Source organism: Lytechinus variegatus, chromosome 2, assembly GCF_018143015.1.
Source record: "Lytechinus variegatus isolate NC3 chromosome 2, Lvar_3.0, whole genome shotgun sequence".
Taxonomy (NCBI): Eukaryota; Metazoa; Echinodermata; class Echinoidea; order Temnopleuroida; family Toxopneustidae; genus Lytechinus; species Lytechinus variegatus.
Genome location: NC_054741.1, coordinates 74569640 through 74590638, shown reverse-complemented (window position 1 = coordinate 74590638; position 20999 = coordinate 74569640). Strand labels below are relative to the sequence as shown.

At 36.7% G+C, this 20999-nt stretch overlaps 1 protein-coding gene across 4 annotated transcripts in view; it reads right to left on the bottom strand.

Annotated features, from left to right (window-relative positions):
• Positions 1-18148, bottom strand: part of LOC121409009 (calcium/calmodulin-dependent protein kinase kinase 2-like) — a 66598-nt gene extending 48450 nt beyond the window's left edge. For 3 of the 4 annotated variants that reach the window (XM_041600779.1, XM_041600777.1, XM_041600781.1), the window contains exon 1: positions 17555-18148. The gene's annotated coding sequence lies outside the window, so the exon portion shown is untranslated. The remainder of the gene's footprint in view (positions 1-17554) is intronic. The other variant, XM_041600780.1, reaches the window with a different exon arrangement.
• Between the last annotated feature and the right edge of the window lie 2851 nt (positions 18149-20999).

The following is a 20999-nucleotide window of genomic DNA, read 5'->3' as shown; positions in this document are numbered from 1 at the left end:
TCGGGTTTTTTTCTCTTCGGGTACCCGTGGTAATTTTCGGGCGGGTACCCGGGTACCCGAAAATCATGTTGCTCGAAATATGACTGGTGGAAAAAACCCATTGGTGACGTCATCAAGCCAATGCGATGCAGGCCAATTTATGAATGAAAATATAGTAAGCATGCGCATTGCAAGCCTCCCGTGCGCCACGCAGTATTCCATCGAAACAAGTCTGCAATACTCTGTCACCTCGTACCAAAATCGACCTACAATTCCACTTTTCTATATTTTATATGAATTATAAAAGGTATTCTCAGAGGATCTGTTTTCTCACCGATACCGCACAGGTAAGCAAATATTTATTACTTCTTGCTTTTCCGTCAAAATCGTACGAAGTAGCGTCGATATTACATCGTGTTCGTGAGTTTGTAGAATCTATCGCTACGTGAACAAAGTCAATTGATTTCCGGGTTTCGGAGCGTCAAATGCGCCAGCCAATCACGATCGTGTTACCATTTTCGGTTTATGATGAACTGAAAATGGTATCAAGAACGTGATTGGCTGGCGCCTCGTATGCTCCGAAACCCGGAAATCAGTTGACTTTGTTCACGTAGCGATAGATTCTACAAACTCACAAACACGATGCAACATCGACGCTACTTCGTAAGATTTTGACGGAAAAGCAAGAAGTAATAAAATTTGCTTACCTGCGTGGTATCGGTGAGAAAACAGATCCTCTGAGAATACCTTTCATAAATCATATGAAATAAAGGAAAGTGGAATTCTAGGTCGATTTTGGTACGAGGTGACAGAGTATTGCAGACTTGTTTTGACGGAATACTGCGTGGGCTGGGCTTGCAATGCGCATGCTTACTATATTTTCATTCATAAATTGGTTTGCGTCGCAGTGGCTGGATGACGTCACTGCGCTGCAAAAGAAACATGGCGACGATTGAACGATCTCAGTCACATCATCATCAGATCACTTGAAAAACTAGTATATTTATGGATATTTCGAGGGTAATTGGTGAGATTCAAAATGAGACTTGTGTACTTTTGTGATGAGTTTACAATCATGTCTTACACTACGCAATACAAATCAAATGTACGTTATACTGGTGAGCAATTTTCGGGTATCGGGTATTGATTTTTCTACCCGGGTACCCGAGGCTTCCGGGCGGGACCCGGGTACCCGGGTTTTAGTCCCAGCCCTAGTAGTTAAGATCTGTACATACACTGTACATTAATGATTTTATTTTATACAAAATTTATCACATTAGAGCAATGCCTTTAGAAGGTTGTTCTACAGACATTTTCCAAGTGTGAACTACCCAAAGGACCTGAGTCAAATGACTTTGGTGGGGTTCAAACACACAACCCTCAGAACTGCTCCACAACAACACTTCCAATCCACCCCTGATATTTCAAATATTCAGTGTTTAGCAGATGCTTGACCTCTTGACCACTCTCTTCAACCAAAGCTCCTTGCTTCAACTCAACCTATATTCTTTTCAATACTTTCCCCCAAAAATATGTACATGGAAGTATGCAAAATTATGCTAGTGTCATTGAACTAAACCAAACCAACCCAAACTAGCTCAATGAGTTTAATGTAGTACATTGTAGTCAAATTCTAACTCATCATAGGGCACAGTGTCCCTTTAATAAGACATCATACTGCCAGAGCCTGCAAGGTACTGTCCGATTTTGCTCAGCCCAGAAGGATCCATGATTGATGAGTAGCAATGAACTTCTGATGGCCTCTACGTGATGTCCATGATCAGTAGGCCCCCTTCCCTTCCCCTCCTCTCTCTCTCTACCTCTCCATCTCTACCTCTTTCTCTTGCTCTGTCCAGCTTTTTACCTCGCATCATACATGTAAAACAAACTGACCAGAGCTAGCTATCCAAGGTGAAAAATACAGAGGCCTTGATTTCAGGGTTGATTATGCATTCTACCACATAATGCAAATTTATGAGATTCTCTTTTTCTTCTGTGCAGAGACAAATTTGACTTGGTAAGGCATCAGCCATAAGTCATCAAGTCCAACCAAGTTTAACCTGTTCTCTATTGGAAGAACAATAGGAATTAGGAAATCCTTGAACATACAGATTAAAAAAAGGGTCAAATGACTCTGATACCAATCCTTTGTGGACTTTTGTTACATATATAAGATGAGGATTGACTTCATGTAATTTCTGGGTGAAGAAATAATCAATGAATATTTTTCCTGGTATTGCATCATAAATAGTCCTACATGTACATGTACACAAACAAAGGAGAAGGGGGAAAGTGGCTTCTTTCTTTACTAACATTAACAAGAGATCCTTGTGTCTGTAGTAAATGGAAATACAGGAGTAGACCAAGACTCAGCTACATTGACTTTCTAAGTCAAGGCATTTCTTCAGACCAAAAAAATGCAATATAGGCCTACATGTTCAGATTTTTTATTGAGTCAAATTTTGCATTATAAGTCGAACAGATTTCTGCAGTACCAAAAGTTTTGCCTTATGCAGATTCACCTGTGAAGACAGTAAATTCAGGGGCCATTTCAATTTACAAATCTTTGGTCTGTTTCGGTAATCAGAAATTAAACTTGTTTATTATGTACAATTCCCTGAATATGTTTATCAGGTCCTGTTCAACACTAATCCACGTTCAAAGAACCATGTAGGACCTACAGTTTATTTCTTCAACTTTTCCTGTACACTTGATCAACAAACTTATATTTCTTTTTAAAGACCGTTCAATCACAATGCAATATAAGCCTATTACATGGGCCTACAGCATAGCCATCAGACAAAGTAAATGATTCTCCTTTAATAATTTCAAGAGTCAATATTATCTCATTCTGATACAACCACAATATGATAATCCAATATTTACATGCACATTGACATTGTAGATTAGAATGATTTGTATTTTCCTTTGAGGAAAATTCCCTCATTTGATGGTTTCAAATGCAATAACAAACCAAGGTTCATTAAAAAGAACAAACAAGTCATGTAGACATACAGTCCCGGGGGGGGGGGGGGGGGCCACTTCCATTCACTGAGTGGATACCATGCGCGACCATGGGGTCTCGAAAAGCACCCTAAACACATAATTTCCATATTCTGAAAATGCACCCCTTAACAAGTACTGGCGTGTGAAACCCTATCTTTAACAAGTATTGGAAACAAAACGATACTCTTGGCAAATATTACCTGAAATGAACCCCTAAACAAGTACAGGAATGTTTTATTGTTACGGGTCCTTCGGTCATCGGCTTTACCTTATTTGGTTTAGTACGACCCCACGTCCTTCTACACCTCGCGCAAATCGGACTCTAAACACGAAGTGTTGGGGCAAAAAGGACATCCTTTATAAAACATTTTAATTTTGTTTTATCATCCCCGCAAATTCGACCCTAAACACGTAATCTTCCTAGCGAAATAGATACCCTTTTTTCATTATTTTTGTGTTTTTGACACCCTTATCACGTTACGTACGTAACGTGCCCTATCGTGAAAAAGACATCCTTTTTACTTATTTTTTTGGTCGCGCATGGTATCCACTCATCAATGTAAGTGGCCCCCCGGGCATACAGTGTACATGTATCAAACAACTAGTGTTAAATTGTTTATGGAACATACATAATGTATCATCATACATGTAGTACATATTTTGATCATAACAATATCATCCTGAAAGCATCTCTTGATTGCAAACTCAATTATTGAGATTTATTTCCACTAATTTGATTCACTACATTATTCATCTCCATTACTAGGCAACAATCGATGTTAATTACACACAGTCTAATGAATAGCAGTCTATGAGCTCAGACTCTTTCCCCAACATGTAAGTTAGAAATATAATTGTGATCACTATATCCATATAAAAGCAAATAGGCCTACTGCAACTTTTTATGACAAATCAATTATACTTGCTCCTTTAATAATTTACTAGAAAATCATCACTAAGATTTTCTCAGACATGAGATAAATAAGCAATGCCTGAAAATGAATTATGAAACATACTGTGCATGAATGAATACCACTGACAAGCATGCTACTGTACGTGTACATACTGTAGCAACAGTTTCAGTAGAGACGACACACATGATTACATACATCATGGAGGTATACAGTGTATGTGTATGTGCAGGTCTCCCTTTTGCATGTCAAATATAATGGACTATCATCAACCACATCTGATACTTTTTTTATCGAGGTTTTTTACCTGACTCCTAAGAAAACATGAATGCCTATGAGCAAGCAACCAGGGGACCAACGGCTTTAATAAGGTCCTCTCTGAGGGACCTGGTAATGAGGATAAATGCCTTACCAAAGGGCACTAGCGCACCACTTGGGAATCGAACCCTTGTCACCGAAATCCGAAACCCCTGCTCTACGACTGAGCTATATAAAACATGTTCATGCAACCAGTTATTTGTTAAAAAGATATTTATTTTTTGGTTAAGGGGAACAAGTATCATTTTCTTAGATATATATTTCATATCATGGTTATCTTACATACCTGTACAAAGACTATCATTCAAGACTAATGAAACATTTTCCATGAACTAGAGGTTGCAGAAAAATTGCTGGAAATCTAGATCATTATGCTACCATACATGCACAGTGCCTACAACAAATGGAATAGTATGTACATGTATTTAATATAGGTCTGAATAAAAAGATAATGTCCATTATCAATTTCAGATGAGGAAAGGAAGTGAAAGAAAGAAAGAAATAGAGGTATAAAGATCTTCATCATGCATTGAGGCCCATTGTACATGTACTACATCAACAAATTATACTTGTAGATTTTTCAGTTATTCTAGATAAGCACATACATGTACATACAGTACATGTACATGTGTGTAGAGTCTACTTTCATCAAACTGTACCTCCATTCCCCCCCCCCAAAAAAAGGTAGATCTTCCTCTGTCTCCCTCCCCATCCTGCCTCCATCTTTCTCTGTCATTTTCTTTTCTTATTGCCCTAAATGTCGGTCTGTCTCTCTCTCTCCCTCCCTCACTTTTCCCCTCTCCAGCAAACACTAAAGCACCAGTTTTCACTGGATTTACAAACATTTTATGAAGGGTTTGCAAGGGCACCAATGTCAAAAAAATGTAACCATCCATTATTTATATTTTATGTGACAAAGTGCAGAAAATGTGCACCAAAATATTTGGTTGCCTTTAAATATTTTGTCTGAACGAAAAGTGACTAACCCCCCCCCCTCCCACAAACAATTGCCGTAACTTCCAAACATTTAAGCACACAATATTCTCACTTTTGTTGCAGAAAATCAGACTTCAACATTTTATTTGACATTTGTGTCCTTGCAAAATCTTTGCAAAACGTTATACTATGTCGCGAGACAAGCACGTCCATATTATTGCTTCCAACTCCAAGTCAGCAGTAGTTGCTAGGTCACACCATTTGGCATTCACTCACCATCAGATCTATGAACACATAACGGGTAATTAACCACACGACACACACTTCATATCTGCACACACATCATTCTCCAATAATGAATTTAGCCAGATTTCTTCTACATCTCTTACTGCAGGCCTCGTATATCAAATGGAAAGTAATGGTATGTCTTCTATGGATAACCATCAACAATTTCATATTGGTGGTATCTCATTTAAAACAAAATACTTGCATAGACATGTACATGGAATAATTCCTGAAGAAATTGCTTGGGGAAGGGGACAGAGGTATTTTACTTACATGTAATTCAATAAATATTTGTTCATACAGATCAAGTACCCCCCCCCCTGTTCTATTCTAATCAGATTTAGACATTCTAACTTGTTTCACAATATTTTCTAAGTCCACAGAAACACTCCTAAAATACAGAAAGTAATTGGTCAATTTTACAAATTAAATTTTCATTACTTTCTATTATTTGCTAAATCCTATAAGCAATCTCTATAGTCTATACACTGTTGGGCACTCTGTATTATTTTGATTGGTGAATTCCAAGAAATCGCCCTAGTCTCAATGCCAATCTGACTTTTATTGCTAAATGACAATTCAAGGTCAATCAAAATAAAATTTTGCTAACTTGCCAGCAATGAGAGATTTCCAAGAAAATATTCTTATTGGCCGACATTGGACATATCATTAAGTAATTGATTGTAATTTCTTGTATTACATGGTCTGCTTGAATATTATGGCCAATAGGCCATGCACGCAGGACCATGTTGAGGATATGACCTGGCATTGTTTTTTGATCAATGAAATTGCTGAAATTGCATTGTTTACTGAATTTACTGAATGGAGTGGGTATTTTAAACTGTAGACTGTATGATAGTGGTATGGAGCTGCATATAATTTTCACAGAAATTACCAATATGTACATTATACATGTAGTTAGAGGGAAAGAGGTGATAAATTAAATAAATGTTAGCTTTTACTTCATACATGTATGCATAGCAGGCCTATGTGTATTTTTTAATACTACACTCAGAATTACACTGTTCACTGTGGTCACATACCAGTTGAAGTCTGTATTTCATTTGAATTCTTGAGTATAGAATACAGATATTTCTTTTGTTATGTTCACAACTTTGACAGAAAAAACTAAAATCTCCCGACCCATTTTTAATTCCCTTTTTGTATTGCGGCAATAATTAATGCAAATTGCTCATTTCACCTTGAATACATGCAAAACATGTTGAATAGACCATTATATGCACAATAAGTAGAGGAATACATATGGGAGTGATATATGATGAAGTATGAAGCCAGAAGGGAAAACACCTGAGAGAATGAGGTGAACTGAAAGCGGAAAGTGAAAAACCACCAAAAAAAAAACATATTCACACCTCCCAATTCCGGGAAAAGTGTAAAGTAGGCCTATATGTTGTACAAGAACATACTGGTAATCAGGTCTAATATACTCGACGATTAGTTTGTACATTCAAACCTGTCTGAAGCAAGAAAGTTTAATGGAGAATATATGAGCCTGAACAAGACTCCTACATTCCTACACAGTAGCAAGGGGTGAATATTCTTTGTGGTAATTTGTTTCTCCTCTGATATCTCTGTGACTTTTAGACGAATCCCTGCAAACTTTGTTAGGATTCTGATAGTTCAACGAATTTGCAGGAACAGTTATCTAATTCCATGGCAAAATATCTGTTGTTTTTCTGATCAGGGTAGGGTTTTCAATTAAACGACTGCATATATTTTGTTCCTTCTACACCTGCAGATCAGGGCTGCACCTTACAAAGAGTTATGTATAAATGATCTGATAAACCTCAAGTAAATGGAAATCCATTACAATTACACACTATCATATGAACTAATATGAGATATTGCTGAGAAATTAAATAAAATCTAATGAAAATTAATAGAACTTTAACACTCAAATGACTCAAACTTATATCAAAAATTGCATGGACACCTAGTAAAGCCCACTGTTCATTTGACTACTACTGAAGTTTGTTATCATACTGATCAATACCCTCTGTATCTTTCTTCCTCTTCTTTATCCAAATATAATATTGGGGGGTGGTTAATTTATGCAGAACTTTAAAAAATTGCTTGGTCAGCCCTTTCCTCATTACTTTTCATATTCTTCCTCTATATTTTGCTTTTTTTAATGAAGTTGACAATTTGATTAGTCATCCCTTTCCTCTTTATACGGTACTTCATTTATTCTCTCTTTTTTTCTTTTTTTCATTTCCATTACTCTGAGTCTGATTTTGTTTCCTATATCTATCCATTCCTGTATTATTTCTGAAACATCCTTCTAATATGAATATCCATCATAAAACCACTTTATCAAATACCATCCACTTCTATCACTATGTCAGGAATGTTTTCAATGGTATTCAATGCAATACTATATTCATATCAGCAGCATATAAGGAAAATAGCATCCACCTCACCAAACATTATCATCTTATGATAAATCTGCATTGGGCCTGTATGCCTACGTGCAAATACTGCACTGCATGAACACAGCTTTAATATTACAGAGGAAAACCTAATAATAGGAACATGACCCTTGGGGTCACGCGTAAATTATTTTCCAGTGCAACAACCTCAAATCTAACAATACAAGTAGAAATCAATTGTCAGCTCCACTTGCTCTCATTTCTACTCCTAACGCATAGATTAGAATAACATGAAGACCTACATAAATTATATGCATAAAAATATGCTGTTTTTACATCATAGAATTAGACAGTGTTGATGGAAAATGTAGAAAAAAATGTGATATACTAAGCCACAGTGCAGAGTATTGGCCTAATGACTAAAATCCATGGTTTGTTGCATAGTAAAATAGTCATAGCAAAATAGTCATACAATTGAGAGGATGAGTGAATAAAACAGAGGAGGCATATAACTGAAAATTTTCAATGAGTAAAAAGTGAGAGAAGGTAAAAGATGGTTAATTAAAGCCTTTCTTTAGCTTTGGTACATTCCCCAAAGTGCATAATTTTACCAATATTTCAGTTCTTTACTACCGGAATATGTGTATGACCATGGATAACAATACAATGTGAAAAGATATAAAAGGATAAACTTTGCAAATTTACATGAATATTTTACTTTGATAGGTTCCAAATCAGACGGAATGGCATGAGACTAAATGAAAGTAGACCAAGTGGTGAGTGGACGAACTGATGGTAGACCAAATGATAGTAGACGAGTTGGCAATTGGACCAAGTGGCATTGGATGTATTGGAAATAAACCCCTAAGATGTGGAAATTCTTGGAAATGAGTGATAGACCAATGAAAGGGGAGGGGTAATAGAGAGGGGGAGAGAGTAAGGGGCATGGTAGGGGGTAAGAGCTGCTTTATTTATCTTTTAACAATACAATGCCATTCCATTTGTATTGTGGAGTATCTAGTGAAAGGGGTGGTTTTGTCAATCCAAGGTGCTCACTGGACAATAGCCCATGGTCAGGCTTGAAGAACCAGACAGAATAGGAAGGTGAGGGAGGTAACCAACAGGGTCTGTTCGAAAAAAAAAGTGGTCAAATAATTCAAAATGGAGTGGTGTCTGTTGCTGGTAATAGAATTGTAGTAAAATAACAATTACATTTAGTCTGTTGGCAAGAGTCATTTTATAAAAATAAGCAGATAGAAAAAAACTTTCAAAACCAAGTTGTGCAATATTCTTGTTTCAAAACTAATATCCATAGGCCAACATGTACCTGTACAAAACAACAGAGCAACCTGTGTTGGCCTACACATTAATGTCAATACGGGTTACCAAAACTGATGATTTGATCAAGATTGAGTATTTCAAAATAAGTAGGGTTTAATCTCATTCTGTTTTGCTGGCATTTATATGGATAAAAAAAGTGTCTGAAAAGAATTTTGTGTTTGCTAATTTTTCATATTCACTAAGGAGGCTATTGACTTTTCATTGATTTTAAATAAATCAATGAATCTTTATACTATTAATGATGCTTGTAACACGATTACAGTCCCTCTTTTATATATGTACATGTATATGAAAAAAGCTGTCTTAATTATTAATCACACAAATGTGAGGATGATCCCATTTAAATATGACCAAGCCAGGTGAGTCTTCTATAAATAAGTAACAAACTATTGATTGTTACAGCACATCAACTCTCTCACTTTAATGGCATACCGGTAAGTTTCTGCTGCCAGGGGCATTGCGCTGTATGATTCTTAGCACGTCTCTATACAGTATAGTTAAAACGAGCATCCTAATGTTCTTTGGATAAATTTCCTAGTATCGCATCGCAAGTTGCTCCACATATTTAAATGACTGCTAGACAAAAAGCCTTATGGCAGATTTTCCATTGGACTGTTCAAAACGTAGTTAAAGGTGTAAGAGCTTTTCTCTTATGACCAAAAATCCAAAAATGTAAGTGCAAATTATTCCCTGATATAAATGATGCAGTGTAGCCCGTTATGGACTGACTACCAACCACATGTTTTATTTACTTACTCTTTTATCTCTATACCATCTCTGTAACTTTGAACACTATTAATTATTTTGCATACATGTATGTATAACAAAACAAATAATGCAAACAAAAAAGTTACAGACTACATATTAAGTGGAAATCCATCCTAACATCAAGTTAGTTTCAATTGTATGTAAAAGAAAAATATTTGACCAAAAAAATTAATACAGAAAATAGATATCCAAAGATTTGATGTGAATTTATATGCAACATCTAGCAGCTGAAGAATATACCATGTTGGTATCTCACTGGATTTTGTTTTTAGATGTATCTCAATTTATGCATTTATCATTAATTTCAGTGTACAAATAGACACTCCCTTATCAAAATAGAAATGTTCAGTATCACATATATTCATTTCATGAAATAAAATAAAAAGGAGTTGCAAATGGAAAGCAATACCAATTTACACTAAATTTAATGAAAAGCGTGAGACAAAAATGCTGGGATGAACTTTTGGTCTTGATCCCCCTTAATTCAATCAATTTACCAAAATAATAAGTGGGCTGTGTCGCTGCATCATTCACTTGACAATGCATAGCTAATGACACACACGTACCTCACCAATCAATGCTTAATCTCATTAAACTCTCCATGGAATAAAGCTTTGTACATTATGGTTCTCAGATCATCAAGAAAATGGATTGTATTATGATAACGGTATATGTGTGGTCCTCATTTGTTTACTGCTGCTTGTATGACAGTGATTACGTACGAAACTGAAAGTTCAATAATACACAGTGCGGGCAAAGGCAGAGGATGATGGTGATGATGATTGATGATGATGATGACTATGACGACGATGATAATGATGATAACGATGATTACATTTTTCACACTTTTAAAGAAATTCTATTGGATGAAATGATCAAATATCCAATTTTACCGAAATCAAATAAAAGCACTATTCATTATAACATCATGAAGTATAGCCATTCAAGATAACATCTATGCAAATTCATTTTTTTGTAAAATAATTTATACTGGTTAAATGAATATCACATTGCATCAATCATTTTGACTGGCATACAGTTTTCTGATAGTAAAGACATATCAACCTTCTGAACAGTCATTTAGAAAGTTGGAAATAACTTAATGTTCCAAAAATTGAATTGAATATTGATTACTGTTTTCAATCCTACATGTACATGTACATATATTTGAAGTGAACTGCGGAACAAATTTGTGATATTCTTTAAAAATGTTGCAAAAAACAACAAAAATGAGCACTTACTACTTTTTTCACCTAGATGTATCTCACTTTCTCTGTTATTGTCTCTTTCAATGCTTTGCGCATTGCACATGGCAAGAAGATGGGAGCTGCTACTTGATAGGGAGAAGATTGGGCAATAAAATCTGACATTTGAATATTGATGGGAAGGTTTAATGACTCTGACAGTCACAGTGTCATCATTTTATGATGCTTTCGTTATTAGATACCTTATCCATCTTGTGCATTACTCCAGGGCACTGCTACTGATGAAAACAGTAGACCTTTCTTAAAATCCACTGAATTGATGATGTAACTGGAGAGACAATGAATCAGACAAAAAGCTGATGACAAGCAAAGAGGAAGTGATGAAAGAACATCCGTGTGGCAATCAATACCTTCATTTCTTGATAAAGTATTCCATGAATTCCAATGAATAAAACAATTTGACTTAAAGGAAATGCAAGTTAGGAATTCTTACTACATGTATTTGTATATACTAACATCTTGTAACCATGGACCTACCACAAATGAAAGAGGAAAATATTGCAATTCCTTTGCGATAAATAAAACAAAGTTTAGAACTACATTACACACAATACACCAAAGTTACTTTAATGACACTAATTTGCATACTAAATTAAGTCAAATTCAGATTATCTGCAAACTTTGGCACAAAACCGGCCTCATCCATCTCCTTTGAAAATAAAATCCATGTACATGTAGGTGTAATAAGGAAAAAACAAAAGGCCTAATACACCTTTTTTTCAAAAATCTTTTTGATAATCAAAAATATAATTTCCCTTGTGAAAAGTGGTTCTTCAAAATTATCGTTCTCCTGGAAGCTACAACAGGACACTTATCTTGACATATCAAAAACCACAAATTAACTGAAGGTGATACAAGTGTGGTGAGACCAACCTCAATGTGGATATGATTCAGAGAGTTCCACTTTCAACTGGCCTAGCAAGGACACACACAAACATACACTTGAACATAGGAAAAGAAAGACACAGCCAACTGAAAGCGTAAAGCAAGGCGATTACGTGCACTTGAACACGTGTCCAAGGAAACTTGGGGCAATGCCCAGGCTTTGTGGTGTCCACATTTTGAGCACGAGTATTCCTCCTTTTCCAAAAACATATTTGAGTCTCAGTAGTAGTATTGAGTAATGTGCAAGCGTGATGTCTGAATGTGTGGAATTTTACTACCCTCTACCCCCCCCCTCCCCCCTCACTTTCTCTTTCCTATTTTCTTTACACCACTTCACCTATTTCCCACCTTCAAGCCACTCACCAACCACTTTCTCAAGATTTCCCCCCCCTCTCATATCCCTTCCTTCCCTTCTTATACTTTTCCTCTGTCTAATATTCCTCCCTTTTCTCTCCATCCATCTTTATGAAAACAAGTTCATACCCCATCATTTAGCCGAAGTCTGACACAGGTCTTTCACAACAAATTTCTTTGAAATTCCCATTATTATGACGAAATAGAAGAATTGGCAAAGAAAGGGTGATCAGAGGGGCTCCTGCTGAAAGATGTGGTTCAGAGAAGACTTTTGCATGTAAAATGTTTTCATGTTCCCATTTTCATACATCTCTCCTTCCTCTCTTCCTGTCTCTCCCTAACTTCCCTTCCCCCTCCCCCTTTCTCTATCTCTTTCTCTCTGCTATCTCCCATTTTGCTCTCTCTAATACCCCTTTCAAACTGGCCTCTTTATTTGTCCCCAGCGAACTTCTCCGGCAAGTATTCCTCACCTCCCGGTTAAAGGGGAAGTTCACCCTGACAAAAACTTTATTGTAAAAATAGCAGAAAAAATAATAAAAAATATTGCCGAAGGTTTGAGAAAAATTCATCAGATAATTAAAAAGTTATTGGAAATTCAATTATTTGATTTGTGACGTCATATGCGAGCAGCATTCCTACATAGCGAATGGTAAAAAATCAATGAAATGTCATTTTCTCAGAAAATTGATAATGGTTTTCGCTGTACCTTTTGAATATCAATAGACAAATCATTTCACACCCGATCATGAATACACTGTAGAAAAGAAAATAAAGTCATCAGGAACCATGCAAAATTTGAAATTAATGCTTTTTATATTACATAACACATGGGGCAGCTGCTTGTTTATGACGTCACAAATCCAAAACTTTGCACTCTAATAACTTTCTTACTCTTTAACAGATTTTCCTCAAACCTTCACTAATATTTTTTACTATTTTTTCTGCTATTTTTGCAACAAAGGTTTCTTCAGGGTGAACTTCCCCTTTAAGAAAAAATGTACCTTTCTCACTGACATCTCTTCCCCGGCAAAAGTCGACGGGCGATTTGCTCGGCAGAAGCGCAGACCGGTGTTAATGAAGGCGTGCACTTCTTTAACTTGAATTTTAATCGCATTCTTTCCTTTAATTAATAGCAGATACCTTATTAATTTCATCAGTGAAGTTTTGGAGATGGCTGGTAAACACTTATCGGCTGATCAGCTAGGCACGTGCATGCAGCAGCAGAACGAACAAAAAGAAAATAATACTGCACATTTTCCCCTTCACTGGCGAAGTTCGCCAGGGAAAAGCGCATTACAAATGAAAGGGGTATCACTCTCTCTACCTATTCCATCAGCCTATTTTCACAGGTAAATAGACCTGGAAACAAAAACACACCATGCACCTGTAGAGGTCTAATGTGAATCTTTTACATCTTTACACCAGAATATTAGGGTAAAGGTTTGCAAATAAGTTGATCGCATGTTCAAAGCACTTCTTCTTCTTTTCGGGTCACTACATGTACCCAAGTCCTGTCCAGTGGTGGTCTAGATTTGGGATTAAGAGACTCTTTGGCGGTGCACAGCTCTGGTAGGAGGGGGCAGAGCGGCAGACAAAAACGCTCTCTTGAAAACACTGAACAAGAAGTAGCCTATTTATTAACCAGCCAATACAGCATTCATACAAAAATCAAACACATGGGAAGTATATGAGTACACAGGTGCATGACACGTAATTGACGTAAATAGGAAGTATGAGCTGTTTCAAAACTGTAACTGAAACAAACATCATTCATTGTTACAGGATCCAGTATTGTGATTAATGCAAAATTATGTACTTTTCAGCAAGAAGACGCAAAGAACATTACATGTCTCGATACTAATTTGAAAAAGAATTTCAGATTTTAAGGGGAGGTTTCATTGAATTATACATGTACAATCTCACAAAATATCAACATCCTTTAATAATCGTACATGTCTGACATGTGCTTTTCTCAGTCACCTGCCCCACCAAATCATTTCAATTTAATGATTTCATTTCAACTTTACCAACCATAGTACATGTAGGATACAGTACAAGGACTGACTCTAATTGCATGTTACACAATATTAAAGACACATCCGAATCTACAATGGATCTTATTGCTATATACAAGAGAATAAAACATAGCAGAGCAAAAAAAATGGGAATAGTCTAAATGATGCACATTATACTTTTGTACTACCCAAAACTTTATAGCATTGGGATTTGTGTATTTAAAGACACTGCATGCTTCAAAAACCTTATAAAAAAATCCATTCATAAAATTACTTTTGAACAATAATTCAAACAATGTAACCTGCCTAAATAAATAATCATTTTGGTAAAGTCCATGACCAGTTTTATTTCTAAAAATTGTGTGTAGTAGCATACACAAGCCATCACCTGAGGTATTTCCAATTGAGTTTGCAATCTTTTGGAATTGGCAATGAATTTAATAGGAAATGCATCATGTACACTGTACTGAGTAGGTATTAAAGGTGTATTTTGAATCACATTTGGAGACAGGAACATTGAGTAAACTAGCTGCTTATGAGTAGTTGAGTACACTGTACAATTTGCACGATACCTGGTAAGTTAATTTTGCATCGAATAGAATACACAAAGCAAGAGCGAATTTGTACCTCGCCCACTTATGAAAATAACCATAAATATCGTGATTTGCGAGGACACACAAGAGAATTATATCGAAACTTCATGTGAAATGACTGGGATGGAATAACACATGTCATAAGAGCCTTGCACGTAAACTTTAAAGTTGACCTCAAAATGACCTTTGACCGAACCATGTGACCTCCAACTGCAGCATAACATGCAGGTCCCCCAAGTCCATCTACCATCCAAGTTTGGTTGAAAAGTGACTTACGGTTGCAGAGTTACGTGTCATAAGAGAGTCTTGCATGTAAACTTTAATGTTGACCTGAAAACAACCTTTGACCTTACCATGTGACCTCCAACTGCAGCATAACATGCAGGTCCTCCAAGTCCATAGTCTACCATCCAAGTTTGGTTGAAAAGTGACTTACGGTTGCGGAGTTACGTGTCATAAGAGAGTCTTGCATGTAAACTTTAATGTTGACCTGAAAACGACCTTTGACCTTACCATGTGACCTCCAACTGCAGCATAACATGCAGGTCCCCCAAGTCCATCTTGAAAAGCGACTTATGGTTGTGGAGTTATGTGTCATTACAGGTTTGTGACGGACGGACGACGGACTGACGACATTTGGATCCCTAAGTCTCGCCTTCACCTTTGGTGGGCGAGACAATAAAACCAGAAAGTGATAAATCACTGTTCTAAAACTATGGGACTGAACCTGATAATGGTTCATAGGAGTGTAGCGTAAACTGTAAACAAACCATCACTTGAGGTGGCCTATTAGGTCTTAAATAATAATTATTAATCAAGGCTACACAAAATTAACAATTACTCAGTCACAATAAGCAAAATTTTCCTCCAAATTTCTTCTTCTTCCATCAACTCAAGAACAGTACATTACATGTATATCGGGTTGACTTGTGGAACTATGTCCAAAAAAAGGGAAATTCCAGGAAATTTGCAATCAACATTTCATAAATACATGTATAGTGAGAAAATAATATATGAGAAAATATAACAAAGCACAGATACACTTGTACATGCATTATTATTTCATTCAATGCATGAATTAAAAAAAATCCAAAGTAACAATTCAAATCAAAATAGGACTGATGTTTCCATGACCATAATCTATCTGCTGCCTCAGTAACCCAGAAGGTAACCATAGGCTGCCACAGGTAATATGGCTACCTTCGAGGTTGGGGTACCAAAAAAAAAAAATTTAACAAATAAAAAAGAAACCGTGAACCCACCTCAATTCTATAAATAAAGGTCTAACCCAAAGCAGAATCGTGACATCGAGGCAGTAGCCAGACCCTCAAAAAATGGGAACAAATCCAACGTTCGTTCACTTGCTTTCAAAATTGCAAACAAAACTGGCCGATAAACCAATTGCGCATGTGTGAATTTGGCAGTCTATTTATTTTGCTTGAATATCTGTTTTCTTTGCACATGCACCATCAGCCCCTTTGTTTGCAAGTTTGAAAGCGAGATAATGAACGTGGCCTTTTTAACCCCTTTTTTCCTCCTTGATGTCAGGATTCTGCTGTCAGTTAGACCCTCATCCATAAAATTTAGGTGGGTGCATTTAATGTCTTTTTTTAAATTTTGGGTTTTGGGTGTTGGTACCCCACCCTCGATTGCCGGATTGGTACCTATGTAGTATGTTAACGGCTCCAGCCCGTTTAACTCTGTTAGCTTCGCGGGCCGGAGACGGTTCTCTGGCAGGCAGTCTGGGTTACTGCCACCATTTGGCTTTACTAGTCGAATCAAACATTGTTTGAAACAAGTAGAAGTACTTTCCAATACCCAATTGTTGTGTATCCGGACGGGTTGTGTGTCCGGACGATCAATTTTAGAATATCATTTGGAAAAATTTTCCAGCAAAGTTTCATCAATTTTTAGTACAAAATGTTAGCAAATATTATAAAGAACAAAATAGAAAATGATTACAAGTAATGGATTCATATTTTTAGTGTAATCCACAGTCAAAAGAGAAGGCTTCAAAAAAGATAAGGTGTCCGGACACCCGACCCCCCATCCTACTTTCCAAAACCAAAATTGAAAATACATAAATCTTGGCATTTTCAATGACAATGTCAATGGACGTAAAAGTAAATATCAACATGTTCATACAAATTACATTACATAACTAATCATACAATTACATGTCTAACTCGGCATTATCGTGATATTGGGAACCACCGTTCACTTCATACAGCAGCGCTTATTCAGTCACACGCACGGTTCCTAGACCTTATTTCCACCTCCATTCACTTTGTACACAAGTGCGCGTACACAAATCGACGAGTGGTTCCCGAAACCACGATTAGGCCTCTAACTCTAAGATTTGCACGCAATCAACGAGTTTGAATGGAAACCAGACTGTATTGCAACAGCATGTATGCGGCAGCAGCTTGCAGTTCGCTGAATCATACATGCAGTTGCAGCAGCCAGTGTTTACATCGCTGACGAACGCCTACTCGAAATGCATCTTACCCGTGTGCTCCGGGTCCTTGACCTAGAGACGAGCTCTACAAACAAGTCTGCCGTACATCCAAGAATGGTTGTCAAATCTTCTCCACCTCAATTATAATACCAACAATTATTGTCAACAATTTCCACTTTGTTTTACCTAGTGTTTGTAGTCTGGAGAAATGGTGGTTGTCCGTGTGTCATGTCATGTGACCGCTTTGGATCCGATCCGTGAGAAATATATCGCGAAAAAGTGTGCAGAAATATTTCATTCATTATTGACATTATTGCGCGTAGCTCGTACACTAGAGGGCGACATCACGTTAAATGCGAATCACAGGATAAAGACTAGACTGGATATGATAGAAGAGGACAATGGTGGTGAATTTGATGACGATGATGGTGATGATTATGACGATGTTAAGCCCCCTGAAAGAACTTATAAAGGGGGCATGTCTAGCCACGGTCCTGGGAAGTTGCGGTGCTGGGGCCTGTTGAAGCACCCTTAAAAATTTCCTTGGGGTGCTGCGAGAATTATTATTCATAGGCAGCACCCCAGGTATTCTGGAAGATATGTAAAAATGGAAAAACGTAACCAAAATGATCTTCGTTTTGTAGTGGTAGTGAAACTATTTTATTTTAATCTTTTTCTTCAAATTTCTTGGTACTCATTTGTCCTCCATATTGTAGAAAAAACCTTTTTTCTTTCTTTTGTTGCTTTTCAAATTCACATCAGTAAAAAAAAATTGAGTCCAGGGCCGTGTCTAGCCCTTGGCTAAGGAAATTGGCAATGCTCCTTCAGGGGTCTAGCAAGTCCAGACAGGTTCATAAGTTTGCATTTTTTCCCTTTAATTTCCCTTTTCTCCATTTTCCAATTCAACTTTTACCCTAACCTATTTTACTTCATTTCCCTGTTTCTTCCCCTTTCGTGACATCCTTTCCTATTCCATTTTGCCATCTTTTAATCTGTTTCCTCTTTCTTACTAATTTCTTCACATATTTGGAAATTTTTCTTTCTCTCATGTTGTTCTTTTGTCCAGTTGCCTCCTTTCTTTGTTTTTTTTCCCTTTCCTCTCTATATGTTAATTCTTCCATGTTATTAATGCAGATCATTCCAAAGTGGATAAGGACTAGTAAATTATCAATGAATTTTCTGATGACAAATGACACGACTCCTTAGCCTCATTACCCACATCTATATGTTTACCAAGAACCATACAATTCATAAATATCCAACTGGACAATCACATGAATCCCATTTACCTCTTTTGGGAACATGTTCCGCCCAGCCAAGAATAGCCATAAAACACCCCACTTTCATAGGATGAGAAAATATGAACACTGACCCCATGACTATGGTGGCTGCTCACAATAGGGAAGTCCTCCATCAGACTTTACGCTGGTACAACAAAAAATCACAGAGATATATTAAGGTAAAAAAAATCCATCAAAATGTTTTTCTTTTGTGACTGTTCACCACTGTGCTGTTGCTCATTTTTGTTATTTATATTTAACATAAAATCATGTATGATACAAACAATAAAAGGGGCAACATGATGCTCCTGGATTCTGTACAACATCTAATGGGTGAGGTAGGCAAATGGTCTCCCCCCCCTGAAAAAGAACCAAAACCTCGTCTTTATTGTATACAGAAATCTGCCGCCGGGAAACATGATTTTTTTTCATTTAAGAAAGATCCTTTAATAGTTATGGGTCTACTTTCCATTATAAATTCCATAAAAATGGGTCCCAAAATCATGTTTTTCATTCCCAAACTTTCTCCTGATTTGTCCAGGATAAAATGGGAGGTTGAGATAGACATGGGGGCACGATTATAGCAAAATGACCTTTGGATGAGGGAATGGAGTTTTCAACAGCACATCTCTGTCCAACTTTAATCTGAGTATCCCCCTCCCAATTACAATGTCAAACTTCAGAACTCTTCTATTCTATGATGGATGTTCATCAAAATTTCATCTGCTTTTATAAGAACTGATCAAGGTGGGGCCCCAAGTCTACTTCTACCTTAAAAGATCCATCATAAATGATATTAAGAATAGGACCACATGCTGCACTTTTCAAACACATTTATTTCACATAGCATCAGCTAATATCAATTATTTGGCATGCATAATTGCATATATACTTATATTTTAATTCACTTGGAAAGTAAATATACACACATGTATATGAGGGCAAATTGCCAATTCGTCAACTGCCAACTGCCAACCACATAGTCTACCTTCATTTTATAGACAAATACTATTCCGTCCATCAACATTTTGTCTAACAATCATTTGGTCCAATTACCATTGGGTTCAATTATCACTTTGTATAATCACCAGTTTGTCTATGATTATTTCATCTCATAGTAAGTTGGTCTACCATTCACATTCATTTCTCCCAATTAACAAGTGGAACGCCGCTGGCAGTCTCCCCTGCTTTACATGATTCGATATAGCAGCAGTGCTGACTTTGAAAAAGAGCTATTGAATAGTTATTCACAAAAGAAAAATATTCATGTGATAATAAAATACTATGTCCATTGACCCAAAATTACCTTTCATGATCATGTGACTTAATGACATATGCAAAACAATCATACCTGATTACCCTTATGCTTAGATGTTTCATGAACTAGATCCATACACTTTCTAGGTTTATAAGGCCAATTCCACAAATACCCCTAACACGGCCAGAGTTCATTGACCTTAAATGATTTTTGATCTTGGTCATGTTCCTGAAACATGCACAGGATATTCAGGGATACATGGTTGCTGCTATGTACAAGTTTTATGAACTACATGTAGATCCATAAACTTTTGAAGTTATGATGACACATCCACAAATACCCCAACATGGCCAAAGTTTGTTGATCCTAACTGACCTTTAACCTTGGTCATGTGACCTGAAACTCAGGCAGGATCTTCAGTGATACACCATTACCCTAATGTCTAAGTTTCATGAACTAGGTTTAAATACGGTACTTTCTAAGTTATGATGACATTTCAAAAAACTTAATCTTGGTTAAGATTTCAATGTTGATGATTCCGCTGTCGCAGTTGGAAAAGCGGCGCCTATAGTCTCGCTCTGCTATGCAGGCGAGAAAAAAATTAGTCAAATTAGACCAAATGGTATATAAACTAAATGGCTTTTAGACCAACTGGTTATTAGACAAAATGGTGAGAGGATGAAATGGCAATTAGACCATGTGAATAGTAGACAAACTGATGATAGACCAAGTGATAGTAAACGAGCTGGTAACTGGATGAAATGGCATTCGACCAATTGAAAATAAACCTATGAGTGCTATACATGTATACATTGTAGTCACTGAGTGTATCACCTGTCCTGTAGAACTACACTAGAAATAAATACCTGCATATTAATATATACATATCAGATTAGCAATTTGATTTCAATGATCCGAATACAAGCGACAGGACCTATAGAACTGAATGTAACCACT